The 17,244-nt window shown below is 39.5% G+C and overlaps 1 protein-coding gene and 1 long non-coding RNA gene across 4 annotated transcripts in view; one reads left to right on the top strand and one right to left on the bottom strand.

Annotated features, from left to right (window-relative positions):
• Window positions 1–17,244, bottom strand: part of TAFA1 (TAFA chemokine like family member 1) — a 505,381-nt gene that overhangs the window by 90,951 nt on the left and 397,186 nt on the right. The window lies entirely within an intron of this gene.
• LOC144236942 (uncharacterized) lies at window positions 9,211–15,515 on the top strand. 2 transcript variants are annotated; one of them, XR_013336701.1, is made up of 3 exons: window positions 9,211–9,271; window positions 9,433–9,516; window positions 15,259–15,515. It is a non-coding gene; the product is annotated as an uncharacterized LOC144236942 (long non-coding RNA). The 2 variants fall into 2 exon arrangements; XR_013336702.1 differs by having other exon boundaries at window positions 9,232–9,301.

Raw genomic sequence — 17,244 nt, 5'->3', positions numbered from 1 at the left:
TGTCTTCTTTGGAAAATGTCTATTTAGGCCCTCTGCCCATTTTTTAATCAGACTGGTTTTTTTTTTTTTAATTTTTTTATTTTTTGGTGTTGGAATTGTAAAAGTTCTTTATATACTTTGGATACTAACTCCTTATCAGATATATCATTTGCAAGTATTTTCGCCCATTCAGTAGGTTGCCTTTGCATTTTGTTGATGGCTTCCTTCTCCATGCAAAAGCTTTTTATTTTGACATGGTCCCAATAGTTTATTTTATTTTATTTTATTTTATTTTATTTTATTTTTTTGCCTTAGGAGACATATCTAGAAATATGTTGCTGTGTTAGCCACTGTTCAAAACAGTATGGAGCTTCCTCAAGAAATTAAAAATAGAAATACTGTATGACCCATTAATTTTGTTACTGGGTATTTACCCAAAGAAAATGAAAACACTAATTCAAAAAAATATATCCACTCCTATGATTTTGGCAACATTGTTTATAATAGTCAAGCTATGGAAGCAACCTATGTGGCCATCAATAGATGAATGGATAAGGAAGGGGTGTGTGTGTGTGTCTAAGTATATATGTATATTTATGCATATGTATATATAAATATACACATGTGTATATATACAAACATATAAACACACACACATATATACATACAATGGAATGTTATGCAGCAGTTAAAAAGGAGGAGATCCTGTCTGTTGAGACACCATGGATGGACCTAGAGGGTATTATGTTAAGTAAAATAAGTCAGACTAAGAAAGATAAATACCATAGGATTTCATTTATTTATTTATTTATTTATTTTTTTTTTAGGATTTCATTTATATATGGAATCAGAAAAAACCCCAATGAATAAACAAAAAGCAGAATCAGAGATAAATACAGAGAACAAATTGATGTGAAAGGGAGAAGGAAGTACGGGTTTCTAAAAATGGAATGAATAAGTCATGGGATAAAAGCCACAGCATAAAGACTGTAGTCACTGGTATTGTGTGGTGGCAGATGGCAGCTACACTCATGGTGACGTAGCATAAGGGTGAATCACTATGTTGTACACCTGAAACTAATGTAACATTGTTGGTCAACTATACTCAAAAGACAAACAGTTAAACCATGTCAACCTCTTTGTGCTTAGAACATTATTAGGAGTCAATAAATATGTGTTGAATTTACAGATGAATGTACAGATGGAGAGGGAGAATGATAGGAATATGAATTTATGGATAAGTTCTTTTTTATAAGTTATTTACGTGAGTTGTATAAATTACTTATAATTTATTTTGAGAGAGAGAGAGTGCGCACAAGTGGAGAAAGTACACAGAAAGAGGGAGAGAGAAAGAATCCCATGCAAGCTCCCCACTGTCAGTGTGGGAGCCTTATGCAGGTCTCGAACCCATGAACTGCAAGATCATGCCCTGAGCCAAAGTCTGAAGCTTAAATGACTGATCCACCCAGGTGCCCCAATGGATAAGATGTTAGTAGCTTTTATCTTCTTTGTGATGTAGGAGTAACTTCAATACCATCTCTTTTTTTCCCTTTTGAGACACCCCCAGATCAGTTGTATACCTTTTCTGTATTCCCTCAGTTTTCTCCTCTACTGACAGATTCTTTTAAATCTTATTAATATGGTTGAATTTTTACCATTCTAGGTACCAATCTCACTTCTCCACTCATATTCAACATTTCTCATGCATTTATTCAACAAATGCTTTTCTTTCTTTTTTTTTTTTTTTACAAATAGTTTATTGTCAAATTAGTTTCCACATAACACTCAGTGCTCATCCCCACAAGTGTCCTCCTCCATGCCCACCCCTCCTCCCCCCCACATCCATCAGTCCTCAGTTTTTGTCAGCATTCAAGAGTCTCTCATGGTTTGCCTCTCTCCCTTTCCCCCACCATTTCCGCCCTTCTTCTCCCCCTTGTTCCTCCGTCAAGTTCCTCCCAATCCTCCTATACGTGCAAACATATGATATTTGTCCTTCTCTGCCTGACTTATTTCGCTCAGCATAACACCCTCAAGGTCCATCCATGTTGCTACACATGGCCAGATTTCATTGTTTCTCATTGCCATGTAGTATTCCATGGTATAGACAAACCACATCTTCTTGATCCATTCATCTTCAACAAATGCTTTTCAAGAGCTTATATGAACTGTAACCCACGGTGGCTCAAAGAAGTGTCAAGGCTCACAGCATTTTTTGACTGCACATTCATTGCATGAGTGAGGTGATCAGGTATCATCTCAATCTAGACACTGCTTCTTTATAGGTAGGATGTTGGCACAAGAGGCATAAACTGGATCACTCTATTTATTGTCCATTTCAATGTGAAAAGAGAACCCTCAAGTACTAAAATTAAGAGCCTAGACTCTGGAGCTAGACTGCTTGAGTTTGAGACTGCCCCTCTCTCTTGCTTGCCTGGTTTTCTTGTAAAAATTTTGTAACCTCTGTGCCTCAGTTTGCTCAATGTAATAGGGGAATAACCATCGTACCTTATAAAGTTATTGTCTTAAATAAGAAAATGAAAGCACTTAGGACTGTGCCTGGAATGTTGTAAGTACTATGTAATCATTATTATTATTGTTAACTGGTATGGTCCTTATCACTTCACTGAACTTGCTTTCACTAAAAGGAACAATGAACTCCAAGTTTCCAAAATGAATGGGCCATCCTCTCTTCTCATTGCATTTGACACTTCTTAAAGATCTCTTCCTTTGGCCTCCATAATACCTACATCTGGATTCTTTTTATTCTTGTTTGTTTGTTTTCCCAGGTCAATTTTGTGGGATCTGTTCCTTAAATGTGCTGTTCCTTGGGCATCTGTCAATGAGCCATTCTTGAACTTCAGGCTCTCCCGGAGTGACGGAATTTACTCTCACGGCTTCACCTACCAACCATCTGCTGCTGACTAGTTAAATCCAAAATTTTTCACCCAGATCTCTCTGCTGATTTTGTGCTTACATAGCCCACTCTGTACTCAACATTGCTACTGCGTGTTCCAAGTTTACCTTCAACTCAACATGTCCCTAGCTGATCTCATCTTCACCTATACCTGCATTTTCTTTCTTATTCCCTTAGTTGACAGTAGCACCGGCAACTTCCATATACAAAGCAAAAGCCAAAGAAATTATTTTTTTGCTCTCTTAGCCTCCAAGTCAATAATCATGAAGCCTGGGATCACATTACCTAAGGATCCTGTGAATCCACCTCTCCTTTCCAATCTCAGCCCCATAGTTTTAACCCTCACTCCTTATCAGCCTCTTCTGGATCACAGCAACCTCCCAACTGTTCTCCCTGCCTCCAATTTGTTCCATGAAATCCATCTTTCAGGAGCCCATCAGCCCATGCTGTCTCTGGCAAGACGGGCTGAAACTCAAATGTCAAGCTTTGGGCAGGCATTGTGAGTGAGTAAAGCATGCTAGAGTAAGAAAGAGAATATTGTCTCTTGCATTTTTCTTGAAACATGTAGTCTACTTGGTCTTTCACTTTTTCACCTTCAAAAGAGATACGAGTACGGACAAATACTTCTTTACTATAAGACAGGCACTATAAGCCTGATAATAAATGGCCTCACTTATTTGGGCTCAGCGTTGGCAACGAAAGAAAAAGTGCTGGGACCAAGACCACCTGGAGATCTCCTGTCCAGGCTAAACGGGACAGTCACTAGTCAGCCATGGCCAGTTGATGCCATGCACAATATGAATTCAGAGATATTGTATCTTTTCATTTTTTTTGGAAGGATGATAGTCCCATGATTTAAAAAAAAATGTTTATTATTTTTGAGAAAGGGAGAGAGAGAGGGAATGAGCGGGGGAGGGGCAGAGAGCTTTGGGGACAGAGGATCCAAAGTGGGCTCCACACTATGGTAGAGAGCCTATTGTGGGGCTCAAACTCATGAATCATGAGATCATGACCCAAGCCAAAGTCAGATGCCCAACCAACTGAGCCACTCAGGTGCTCCTTTCCTGACTTTTAAATATAGGAAAAAATTTAAAAATTCAATATACTGGGCAAATACATATATAGACCAATTTTTTCCAGAAGGTTACCAATTTGCACCCTGTTTCTGATCTCTACATATTATACAGTAAGTATAAATCACTTACTCAGAAGACATTAGGGTCTCCCAGCCCCTGCAGAATACTGTTCAAGAGCCTTAGCACAGCAGGTAAGGACTTCCATGTTCTGGCACCTCCTTCTCCCCTCTTATCTCTCTAAAAGCCTTCTCGTCTCTAGTAATTCATGCTCTGGAGATGGTAAAAGGGGTCTCATCTCCTGCATTCATAAGGTCCTATCTTATTGTGTATTTCTCGTTATGCTGCCTCCTCTAGCTATAATATCAATACCTTTCATTGCCTAACGCACTTCCTTTCAACCCTTATGGCTTGGTCATCACCCCCTGCAATGGCACGGAGGGTGGGGAGGGTCTTCCCTGGATCCTCTTTCCTCATCTCATTATCACTGCATGTCCCTCACTCTTTTGTGGAGATATGTCTGTCTTTCTCATAGTAGATTCCAACCATCTTGAAGGAAGGTGGCCATCTCATTCATATTGGGATAGCATGAACCCTGTCCTAGTGTGGACACACAGGAGGTAGTCAGTAAAAAAGGTTTGTTTGGTTTTTTCCCAGTATGAATGAAAGCTGAGTAACAGGCCACTCAAATTCTTACACTACCTTGCAGTGGCTTCTTGAATACTAATCAAGACCTCTTAGAATTTATTAACAAAGGGCTTTACACCTTAAAAAGTCATTTCCAACTACATTATCATTTTTTATTTACATCATCCACAGAACAGAGGTTTATTCCCATTTTACAGGGGAAAAAATGAAACTCAGAGAGGTGAGGAGAGTCATTTCCAACTAAATTATTGTTTTTTTACGTACATCATTCACAGAACAGAGGTTGTTCCCATTTTACAGTGGAGAAAAATGAAACTCAGAGGGGTTAGGAGACTTATTCAGGTTATATAATTATAAAAAAGTTATTAAATTCTACTTTTTCTGCCTCCTATCTCCAGCTTTCATTACAACATCAGAACTACTTTTAATGTAGTTCAAAGTTTCAGTGTTTGGAAATAAGAGGGTCTGTGACCTTCACAGGAACAAAAATTACTTCTTTACCTTCATTAACCTTTAAGTGAAATTTATCATCTCCTTCCATTATGGAAGAAGGTAAAAAAACCACACCAGAACAGGAAGTTCCCACAACTACATGGCAGATGGCTATCGCCAAGATTTTCTCTCACAGCACAGTTGCAGATTATTTGAAATATTGTTTATGTTCTCCATTATTTCAAGCTATAGCTGCTATTAGACTCACTGATGGGTCTTGTTATTTACTGCATTAATAAAGGAGTATGTCTTCTACTCTCACAAAGTTACTTCTACGAACACTGTCACAAGTGGACTTCAGTATAGTTGACTTTCTTAGTTACCTCATGTGATTTGTAGTATGCACTTAAAACATTATTCTGAGAAGGGGTCTGTGGGTGTTACAAGACTGTTAAAGCCTCCAAAGCATAAAACAGATGAAAAAACTCTGAGACTATCTTCATATGTCGTCCCTCACTAGGGTACCTCAGGCATGCAAAGGTCTGTCACACACACTCCTGCTCTCTGGTGGGAAACGATCACACCACTGACAGATTCTTGGGCTTGTATCCTGGCCCTGCTACTTACTAACACCGAATGTGAATTGGGTAAATCATTAAGTTTGGTGCCTTTGTTCCCTCACTGTACCTATTTTACAGGATTGTTGTAAGATTAACCAAGTTAATATATTTAAAGTGTTCAGTTCTGTACCTGGCAATTCATGCAATATGTGTTGATTTTTCTGATTACTGTTTATAATGTTCTTTCCTTCTACAGCAGAACATCGCTTCAGAATCCTTCTCAATATAGCACTGGAGCAGGCACTGACAAATGATTGCAGGTGACTTGAGAGGTAGAAATTATTTGTCAGTCTTGGGGTTATTCAGTTTATGGGCCTGGGGGATATGCTTCCCAATGCTTTTGAGTTACACTCCTCGGTGGAAACATACACTTTAAAAAATTCCAAGTACCATCTACACTTATCTACATATTGTCTGTATCTTTGGGATGAACTCTTATAGCTTGTCTGCGATCAGACCAGAAGCTAGGGAGTTTAGGAGCTATGGCCACAGATACTGGTACAAGGGTATTTTCTGAGAGTAGACAAGAGCCTCTTTGGGGGAATAGGCAAGACCAAAGTAAACGATGTTTATGGATGAACATAATTATCACATACAGAAAATTTATGGAGGGAATTTACTGTGGGCAGAGGAGAGTAGCTGGCAGTTTGATTATTATTTCACAGTTTAATCTGGGTTATGACTTTTATTGGTAGGATAAACTTGAGAAAGTCCTTTTAGCTTTCTAAAGCTCAGTTTTTTGTTCTATAGAATAAAGTAATGCTACCCCGAATATCACAAGTCTACCAAGATGTGTCTTGGAGCTGATAAGCATCAATGTAAGAACACTACATGGCATATTTAGTTGGTTTTTTTAACCTCACTTTTTAAGTATAGGATATCAATCGAATACCATATAATCCTCTTAAAGTTTCTTATCCAAATGACCAAATAAAAGCCAAATATAAGCCCTTTACTGTTGAACAAACTCAAAAACGCAACAGACAAATAACTGATGCCCCTAAGTAAAGCACAGTGATCAGATCCAAGGAGTCAGTCCAAGGATATAGATCTTCTTTTATGACTACTCCAATGAGGACCTCATCAAGTAGCAACAGCATTGAGATCATGCACTTCTGGCCAGTGGACACCTTGTTTCATGACTCATGACTTGGGCCAACATGAACAATTCTCTCTAATTAAATGGACATGGCAGTGAACCATTTGTCACACTCATTGAGCCCCTTTGTCATCTCAAAAGATTAAGCTTCCACTGTGTCTTTTCCAAGAGTGAAGGGTTTAAGAGGAAAGCTGACTTTGTGATTCCTTTTAGATGTAAGTCTTCTATCCATCTGGCAGAAATTGGTACTGAAGTGTGTAATTCAATTTCTTTTAATTTGCACTCTTTAATGACAGGCATATATAAATGATTTGTCTTTATAATTGACTGTGCTGTTGGTGAGCTCATAGCTAATCCCCAATTCCAAGGCAATACAGGGAACTTATATAAGGGACAGATGGAAGGGAAGGGACCAGGACTCTTGCCATTCTCTTACACACTTACTTCCCTATTCTTTAGCCAGGGGTCAGCAACTTCTTGAAGTAAAGTAACAGATATTAAATATTTCTGGCTTTGCATGCCATATGGTCCCTGTTAGGACTATTCATCTCTTCCATTGTAGTGTGAAAGTACCACAGACAGTGAGTAAACAAGTGACTGTGGCTGTGTTCCAGTAAAACTTTATTTACTGAAACAGATGGTATGTCAGACTAAAAGTGCAAGCTGTAGTTCGGTGAACTTTGCTTTAGGCTAGTGGTTCTCAGAGTGAGATCTCAAGATCAAGAGCAACAACATCACTTGAAGATTTTTTAAAAATGTACATTTCTGAGCCTAGACATACAGAATCAGAAGTCTTGAAGATGAGGTCCAAAAATCTGTGTTTTAAGAAGCCCTCTAGGTAATTCTGATGCATGAGAACCCCTGCTTTAGCCTAAGGGACCATATGTCTGATGCAGATAGAATTCCCTCCTACCCAGTTAACAGCTAGAACTCATTTCAAAAAAATTTCATGTTGAATGCTAATTTTAATGTCTGGAACTGCATCAGTATTTATATATTTGTTCAATATAAATTATCCATGGAGAATTCCTCTGAGAAAATTAGTTTGCCCATACTCCATTGCATAGATCATTTGTTCATTTGCTGACTGATTAAAATAATAATCCCGTAAAGCAGATAATCCCTCAGTGCTCAATTCTACAAAGGTGCATATCCAACTACCACACAAATTGGGATCAAATTATACACTGTTTGGTGTATTCAGACTTTCTTCCAACTGGTTTGAAGTGGTTGATATCACTTTCCCAAAATGCAAAATTAAAAACAGCAGAAACAGACAACGTACTATTCATAATCTGCTAAGCAGGTATGTTAGTACACCAGCTAGTTTTGCAGTAAATAAAATGCTTAAAAAGCAGTGTGTATATATATATATATATATATATGTATGTATGGCATGCCTTAAAGATTAAATATCAGCAAGTCCATGTCTTGTCTAATTACCATTGGATTATGACAAAAACTAAATGAAGAGAGTGACTATAATTATCAAGACAACTTTTCACACACATTTTAAATTACTGAAAAGTTATTGGTAAAATTAGATAAATTTATCTTCCCATAACAACCTTGTGAATATTTTATAGATTATAAAATGTGATGTTCAAAAGTAGTAGAGTAGTGCTTGAGATTATAGGAGTTGCAAATGGTAAAGATGGGATCTCAACAGAGATTCATCTTAATTTAAAGAAGAGCTAGCGACAGCAGCAGCATCTGGGTGGCTCAGTTAGTTAAGTGTCTGACTCCTGATTTTGGCTCAGGTCATGATTCCAAGGTTGTGGGAGCAAGTCCTGTGTCAGGCTCTGCACTGAGCATGGAGCCTGCTTAAGATTCTCTCTCAAAAAGATAAAAATATAAAGAAGGAGAAGATAAAGTAGCAGCAGCAATTAACATGACACATACATAGTAGGATGTTCATATGCCTGCAAATACTCTTAGGGACATACAGTTCAATGGTCAGCTCTTCACTGAAGAGTTGTACCTTCCCACAGTGTAATATCTTACTGGAAAGCATAGACAAGGACTCTATTTCCCATACTCCCTCCACTTCGGAATGGTCATGTGACCACTCCTGGTGGAAATAATGCACATCACACAAGGCTGAGAGAGCAAAGAGATAAAGCAGACTTGAGAACTGTTTCTAAGAAGTAACACTGGAAATGATTACTGGTAGGTAGAGGTTATGGGGGAAAAATAGATCCGGAGCCTCTGAGTGGTTGAAGGAAGTATGTTGCCATCAAACAAAGCTCAGATTTAAATTAAAAAAAAAAAAAAGAATTTAGACATCTGGGCTTAAAACAACTCTTGAGTTCCAAATTACTAAGAATAAGAAATTACTGTGAAAGTTGAAAGCCCCAGGGGGCCACACTGCCTGGCACTCCACTCAGATGAGGTCACAGAGGATGAGAGACCAGGACAACCCGCCATACGACAGGGGAGGGCCATGGAGGACATGGGCCAGGGGGTTCCTCCCACACCACCAGGGCAGGGGTCCCTACAATGCCTGGTGGGCAGGATTTCAGATTGTTAAGAAATGGTGACTCTGTTTCATTCCCTTTCGTTCCTGCTCTGAATGGGCACTTTTCATTGTTTCTGTCCCTGTTTCCACACATATATTTGGTATGTGGGAAGGGGTGAGCGTCAAATCACGCATGTTATCGTTTCTAGGAAGCCAGACGATGAGGAGGCTCATGTAGACTGCAAGGAACTACTCACAGCCTGGAGACTCTGGACTTCGGGCTACCTCTTCTGGTGAGGGGAAGGGCATTGTTCTACGTGCGGGGACATATTTGGTGGCTGGAGATAAGTATTGTGGAAGAGATACCCGGCTGCCTTCCAGAGTTCTGTGTTCTTCTTTCATAGAGGAAAGAAGTGACCAGGAAGAGTCTGTCTTGCTAGAAACTATTTTCCAGTTTCCTTACAACAAAGTGGGACCACTCACCAATATCATATGAATTGAAGTGGGGTTGACCATTTCTGAGCCTTAGAAGTAGGTGGGTCTTCACCACTGTCTGCTGCTTGATGTAGATGCTCCCAGTAGCCATAAATGACAGAGCTAGAATAAGGAGGATTCTAGGTTTCCTGAATCACCACACGGAGGTGAGCCACCTGCCATGCAGGTGTCCATGAATCAGTTTTTGTGTGAGTGGAAGTGAATTTCTCCCATAGTGAGCCACTGAATCAAGCAGCCACAGTTATATAGGAGTCTAACATCAAATTCTGCCCTTCCATTCTTACCAGATGCCTGGCGGAGAGTAGCAGTCTTTAGGCAAGTTTGCCTGGGGGATAATCTATTCTCTTCCCTCGGTACTAAAATCTATTTCTGGTTTCAGTCAGACTAGCTGAGTACTGCTGCCTGAACCGGGTCACTGTGCATTACACAACCACTAGAACTACTTTTACTGAATTGTGGGAGGCCATCAGCCCACACTAAGGAATGCTGGCAAAGCACTCCATGAATTTTGTGATATATAGTACAGGCTCCCCCAACCTCTCTTTCTTCCTCCATTCACTCACTAAATACGTATTAGCAGCCACTCTGGGGTAAGCACTCTATTAGGGGGTTGGGGTATGCTATAGATACTATTATTTTGTATGGTATCCTGTTTATTTGAACTTGGAGAGGCTTCTCTCTGGTACAGCTAGGAATAGCTCTTTCCCTCTGAAGCGATTGCCTGGATTAAGCTGGGAACCTCCTAAATCTTGTAACCAATCTTGTTTCCCTCTTTGCATTGCTTGTAAGGCTTAGAAGGCGTAAGGCCAATTTGTAGCCCACTGCTGGCATATTTATAGGCCCCCATGACCTTCTCTCGATGTGTTCACTTCCCTCTTGGCCTCCTCACAAGTCTCCTACGCTTACTTTGCCTGGATCCTGACTTCTTTCATGCGTACATTATATTTTATCTTCTCTGCTGTGTGGGCTGCATCCCGGCAAGTTACCTTTAATCTTTTTCTGAATATTTATAAATGAAAAATGAAAAGAACAGAAACCATTTTCAGCACCATTAAGAGGTTCCTAATAAAGTGGGCTGAATCTGGACGACAGAAGTGGAGTCGGCTCTATCTGTGAATGAGAGCCAAGGTGTCGCAAAGATGAGCATCTGTCTCCCTGAGCACCGGGGATTATTAATACCCAGTGACTCGCTGTTCATTTTTGAAGCTCTATGCTGATTTAATCTCAGCCTTTCACAGAGACATCTGTTGGTTCCACATTTGTATTAAACTGATATCAGAGCCCAAGTTTTGGAATGGACTCTGAGCAACCCTTTAATTTGTTCTATTTTGTACAATATACACCTGCTTTCCTCACATTGGGGACCACGTTATTAGATGATCAATTAATGAACACTTGCTTAACTGTGAACATTAGCCTAGAACTCAAGAAACCAATTTGGCCCCAACTTGCCTTTCTAAATGTTTTTTTCCTATTACTCCCTGAGGCACCAGCCAAACTAATGGGTGCCCTTGGAACATGCCTTCTGATTTCCATCTCTCTGTCCTCATTTCTCCTATTAAATGTATCTGGGTTAATAAAAATAGTTTATATTCATCAAGCACTTATCTGCCAAGTATTTGTAAGTCACTTTATTCGTTAACTCACTTAGTCCTTGCATTGATCCTATCAGGTAGGTAGTATTATTTCTCCATTTTACAGATAGAGAAACTGAAGGCAGAGGAGTATAAAATAAATTCCTTTCATGTTGATGTTACATTTTATCTCTGTCTTCCTATGTTGGATATAGCTACATAAGCCATCTTGAATGCTTTATGAAATGTTAGCAAATGAAACATTAAAAGAGCAAAAATAATTCGATTTCCAGAAACAGCTGGAATTCCAGCTCCCACCACCTTATTCTCCAGCCCATTCTCTCAGCCACTACACATTTGGTTCTTGAAACTGGTTACAATTTAGGGTCCTTCCTGGAGCTTTTAAGAAATACAAATGTCCAGGCACCACCCTAGCTCAATCAAGTACAAATTCCTCGTGGTGTGGTCATGATATTGGTAGTTTAAGAATCTCTCCAGGTGATTCTAATGTGTAGCTAACTGGCAGTGCATATTATTCTTTAATCTTCCTAGCATGGGGTGTCTCTTCCTTCCATGGTGAAGACGTCAGTGAATCAACTCTTCTCTTGCGATGGTGATATTGATACATTACCAGGAGTTTTCCTGAAGAGCCTTGGAATCCCATCCTAGACCTTCACAGTGCAGGGCTTTTGAGTCATAGGTCTAATTAAATGCCATTCTCAGTGTGACTGTCAGTTCTGATGGAAAACTATCCAGAGCCTTACCGAGCTTGGGTTAACACATTCACCTCTGCTCTCAGAGCACCCTGGGCTAATCCCCCTCTCGGCACAAATCACCCAATTGAAATCACCCATTTACTGTTGTCTCCTCTGGATCTCTTCATCATTAAAGCAGGGTCAATGGCCTACAGTTACTCTATCTCTGATGCTTAAGATCAGAGAGGATGAGTCAGTATTTGTGGAGTGAATCTTTTGATGTGGGCATTTTCTTGGGCCATTTTATGCATCATGTTTGATTTATACAGGAGGTGGTATTAAACACTTTTCTCTCGAAATCTATAGATCCCAAAAGATGAAATCATCAAAGATGACAGGTTTCAGACAAATGGTGTTAACTCTAAAAGATATACCAAAATTCTGTCAGTCAGCCAGCCAGTCAGTAGGATACAAAACCATTTGTAGAGGTTGTCTGCCTGAATAGTCATTGAATATACTGAATAGTGTGTGCTACCTTTGATCAAGAGTTCTGTGTAAACTTCATCCTCACATATGTTTTGTCTCCACTGGAACATAGGATGAGTCAGTGATGCGATATATTTCTGTTTGAGGTCTTTTTTGTTTGCATTAAATTGGAATAAAAAGTTCTCATATAAACACAAAGAAAGGGGTAAGTAATGCCAGGTTCTTTAATGTACTTTAATCATTTTAAGTGGAGAATCTGATGAGTTTCTATGGATGAATCTCTTTATATAACATTTTTTGTAAGTAGTAGAGAATATTTACACTGTCTTCCAATGAGTGTTACTTATAACAAGTTCCTAGTGAGAAGAGGCTGCATTCAGAAAGAAGTACAGAGTCAAGAGAAAGACTAACCTTCCAGAGAATACAGTCCTTTAATTAGTGCAAGAGCTAAATTTTAGTGCAAAGCATCCCAGGTCACCACAGCACACACCACCAGCAAGGTAACAGTAACACAATGTAAAAACCCAAGTTTATTTATTTTAGGTTGAGTAAATATTTAAAAGAGTTCATTGTCAATTCAGTTTTGTTGATAATGATTATCCCTGCTATGAAGTTAAAAACCACCTGACTTTTGATGGCTCCCACCAATTACAAGGATTTGTCTTTCCTCTGCTTTCACCATGGAGAAAACTTAAAGGAGTGCAATATTTCAGTTGAATTTGTAGAATACTGAGGCCAAAAGTATCCTCTGTTCTGTATAAACTATGCATACTCAAGTGTACGTCTGAAAGCTGCTGCGTTGACTTTAATTTCCCCATGTTGAGAGTAGAGAACCCTAAGATGGTTCACCAGAAATGGGGGAGTCTTTACCCTTTACCAGTCTTCTTGACTTAGAACCAATATTTATTGAGAACTAATTCTATGTTAAGTGCTCTACATGCATTTCCTCAATCCATCCTCATGATCACACCATGAAGTTGTCTTCTCGTAATTCCTGTTTTCAGGAATGTAGAAACTGAGGCTTAGAATCACAGTAGAGCTGGGATTGGAACACAAATCTGTCTGATCCCACTAGCCTAGGTGCAAAAAGCATGAACTTTTTGAGTATCTACACTGGGCATTGTGCAGGGCATTGAAATATAGCCTGAACAAGACATTCACAGAGCATCTGTTGTATAGCAGTGATGGTAATGTTGAAATGTAGTTTAAAGTGGGAATTGTGTTACAAAAGGAGAAGAACAAAACATGCTGGTAGCATCTATCAGGAAGAATTACATTAGTTACTGAAGGCCATGTATGAGAGAGGCTTCAGGCAATAAGGAGACATTTCAGCAATCAGCACAAAGGATGGTGATGGCCTGAGCTTAGTTGTGAGAGGTGGGGATGGAAAAAAGGGAAAAGACTGGAGAGATGTTTAAGCAGTAGCATCAAGGATGTCTGGTAGAATGGATGTGGGTCATGAGGAAGTGAGACAAAGCAAACACGTTTCCCAGGAGACTGGCTTGAATAAGAAATAGATGAATGTCTTAGTTCTCACAGGCCACCATCATAAATTTTCATAGTCTGGGCAACTTTTAACCAGAGATTTATTTCTCACCATTGTGGTGGGTGTAAGTGAAAGATCAGGGTGCTAGCATGGTCAGCTTCTGGTAAGAGCCCTCTTCTGGACTGCAGATGGTCAACTTGTTGTATGTTTACACAGCAGGAATGAGGAATCTCTCTGGGGCCTCTTTTATAAAGGCAGTAATCTAATTGTGAAAGCTCCACCCTCATGACCTAATCCCCTTCCAAAGGCCCCACCTCTTAAGACCTTCACCTTGGGGCTTATCATTTCAACATATGAATTTGGGCAGGAGGGGCATATACATTTATGCATATACATGCATATACATATGCATCCACTCCAATGCAGGTGTTGTTCACTGATAGGAGAATTATGTGTGCCTTACCAGACTGGTAGAAATGTGTGCTCCATTTTGAGCATATTGAATTCGGGTACCTTTGAGACACCCAAATGGTGATGTCTAATAATTGCTTGAAGAGACAGCTGGGAGTTTGGAAAGAAGGATTAGATTAGGTAGCAACTGTCTAAGTCTTTGAAGCTATGAGTGGATGAATGAAGTCACTCAGGGAGAGTGCCTATAGTGAGAAGAGAAAAGGCAGCTCTCCTATGAATGTTGAGAAAAGACCAAAGCCAAGGCTAAGTCATACTGCATCTAATGAACCTCATCTTGACAAAATGGACACTCTGATTTTGAAACTGGTCATACATAGTGAGATCTTTTATCTCAGAGATGCTTATGTGTAGCAACAGTCACTTGGAAAATGATGTTTTCTCCTATTTGGGCTAGGATTAGAAGAGGAGTCCCTCAAGACTCTCCATTTCAAATGGAAAAACAACCATCACATTCAACTTGCTTTCTCTCTTCATACTTCTCTGGGGCAGGCTCCTAACTATGTATCTGACCTGCTTTTCTTTCTGTACACACATTTGTAGGAGCTTAAAAGTCCTGTTTTATGGTAGGAGGTAATCTGCTGAGGAGGAGATATACAACTATTGGTATCATGGTTTCTTATCTCAGAATCTAGATGCACACTCATTAACAAAAATGTAAATTTAATATCGTTTCCTTCAACTAATCATGAGTTTAATAAAGTTAATATAATGGAGCACTCATGATACGCATGGGGATTGTATTACAAATTTGTGGTTTATATGAATTATCTCATTTGATAGTCTCATCAACTCTTTGACATGGTACTTTTTTCATTCCCTGCTTGACAGATGAGGAGACTACAGATCCAGGAGAATAACATGCTGAAGGAAATTTGACGAATCAGTGGCAAAACTACAGTGGAAATCCAGGCCTGTGTGTGCTCCAAGTACAGTGATTCTATATTGCCAGAGAAATTTTCTTGTTCTCTGTCTGGGAACGAACACAATCTTAACATCTTACAGGAGTGCTGCTATCAGACTGTCCAGGATTAAATCCTGGCTCTACAGCCTGGTAGCCATGTGACCTTTGGCGAGCCCCTTATTGTTCTGAGCCTCACTTTCCTTATCAATAAAATGGGGACAATAATAATAGTACCCATCTCATGTTATAAAACGGCATGTAAAAATACTGCTAACATTCTCAGGGAGGTGCCCTACACATAGTGCTTAACAATTTTCAATTTGTGTAGTTATTATTATAATTTTCTATAAGAGCTGTTAAGTGAACAGTTTTTATAGTGTACATATAGCTTTATTACGTTGTTTATCAAAGCATGTGCTTCAATATGTTGAAGAGAGCGGGACTTGGTAATGTGAAAAACAACCATTTCTCCATTATCTCCATCACAAAATAGACTCATTAATGCCTGCCTACCCATTTGAATTTTATACACTACCCCAGATTTTAGGAACGGAGTGGTCAGACATTCTTTGGTATAGGTATTATGGAGACTTTTTTTCTATTTGGCTAGACAGAACATGGGATTATCAATTCATAAGGATGTGAACCGGAGTCAGAGATGATACAATGTTCAGAAAGAAAATAGATTGACCTGAGCCTGTAGTTAGTCACCATCTTTACGTATATCCCAAATTATAAACCTTTTGCCCTGATGCCCCTCTTGGCATATAGAAACTACTAGTTAAAGTGTTATCTAATGTCAGACAATAGAATTGAAAGTCAGTGACTTAAAAATTTCTATCAGAAGGTTTTGTTTGCTTGATTTGGGGGTGGTTATAGGATTCTTTCAGCAGGATGAGTGGCTGAGAACAGACAGAGGGGGAGATATTCAGGTGACAGCCACTGTACGGATAACAGTGTGTGAGAAAGGCGGTGACATCAAAAAGGCAATTTGATTTGCCTTGCTTTGCCACTGTTTGAAGTATGAGTATGGAAGTTTTGCGATCTGTTGGTAGATACTACAGAGGGAGGCTTTGGTCTCAGTAGAGGGCTCTCAAAGCCACCTCCTCATGGACCAAATTCCAGGTTGACTTACCATCCAATTGCCCACAACAGATTCTGCATCACTGCCTTCTCCAAGAATTTGATTAGCCTGTCCCAGTTTTAAGAATTATATTAGGATAATGTATGAACTTGTTGAATCACTATGTTGTACACCTGAAGCTGATGTAACATTGTGTGTCAACTACAGCCAAATTAGACAAAAAAGAACTGTCTTAATAACTGGAGAGGCACAGCTTAATTACAACAGTATTTTTTGCCTCCCACCTATCTTTTCTTCCTCCTTTCACATATGATCTTATTGTTCTTTGGGTTTCAGCGACAATGGCTTTCTCTGAGGTTCTTGATCAAAACCCAAGTCTTTTGCCCATGCTGGCTTTCTGCCTGGAAAGCTCTTCACCTAGCTAGCTTGAGTCATACCTCCTATCTCCAAATTCCTGTCACTTCTTCACAGAAGCCTCAGCTTTCTGGCCTTCTTTAAATTCTTTGTTATGACCCCTTCTCTGAGGACTGAATTCTGTCTGAACATGTAATTTAAAAAAAAAAAATTATTTATTTCTGAGAGAGAGAGACACAGCATGAGCAGGGGAGGGTCAGGGAGAGAGGGAGATACAGAATCTGAAGCAGGCTCCAGGCTCTGAGCTGGCTGTCAGCACAGAGCCTGATGTGGTGCTTGAACCCACGAACTGCGAGATCATGACCTGAGCCAAAGTTGGACGCTTAACTGACTGAGCCACCCAGGCACCCCTGAACATGTAATTTCTACTTGAACATTTTTATACGTGATTAGATTCAGGTGTGTTCCCTTGCTA

The sequence above is a fragment of the Crocuta crocuta genome, unplaced genomic scaffold (genome assembly GCF_008692635.1).
Source record: "Crocuta crocuta isolate KB4526 unplaced genomic scaffold, BGI_CrCroc_1.0 scaffold126, whole genome shotgun sequence".
NCBI lineage: Eukaryota > Metazoa > Chordata > Mammalia > Carnivora > Hyaenidae > Crocuta > Crocuta crocuta.
Note: the sequence above shows the minus strand (reverse complement) of the source record. Positions and strands in the feature narration are given on the sequence as shown.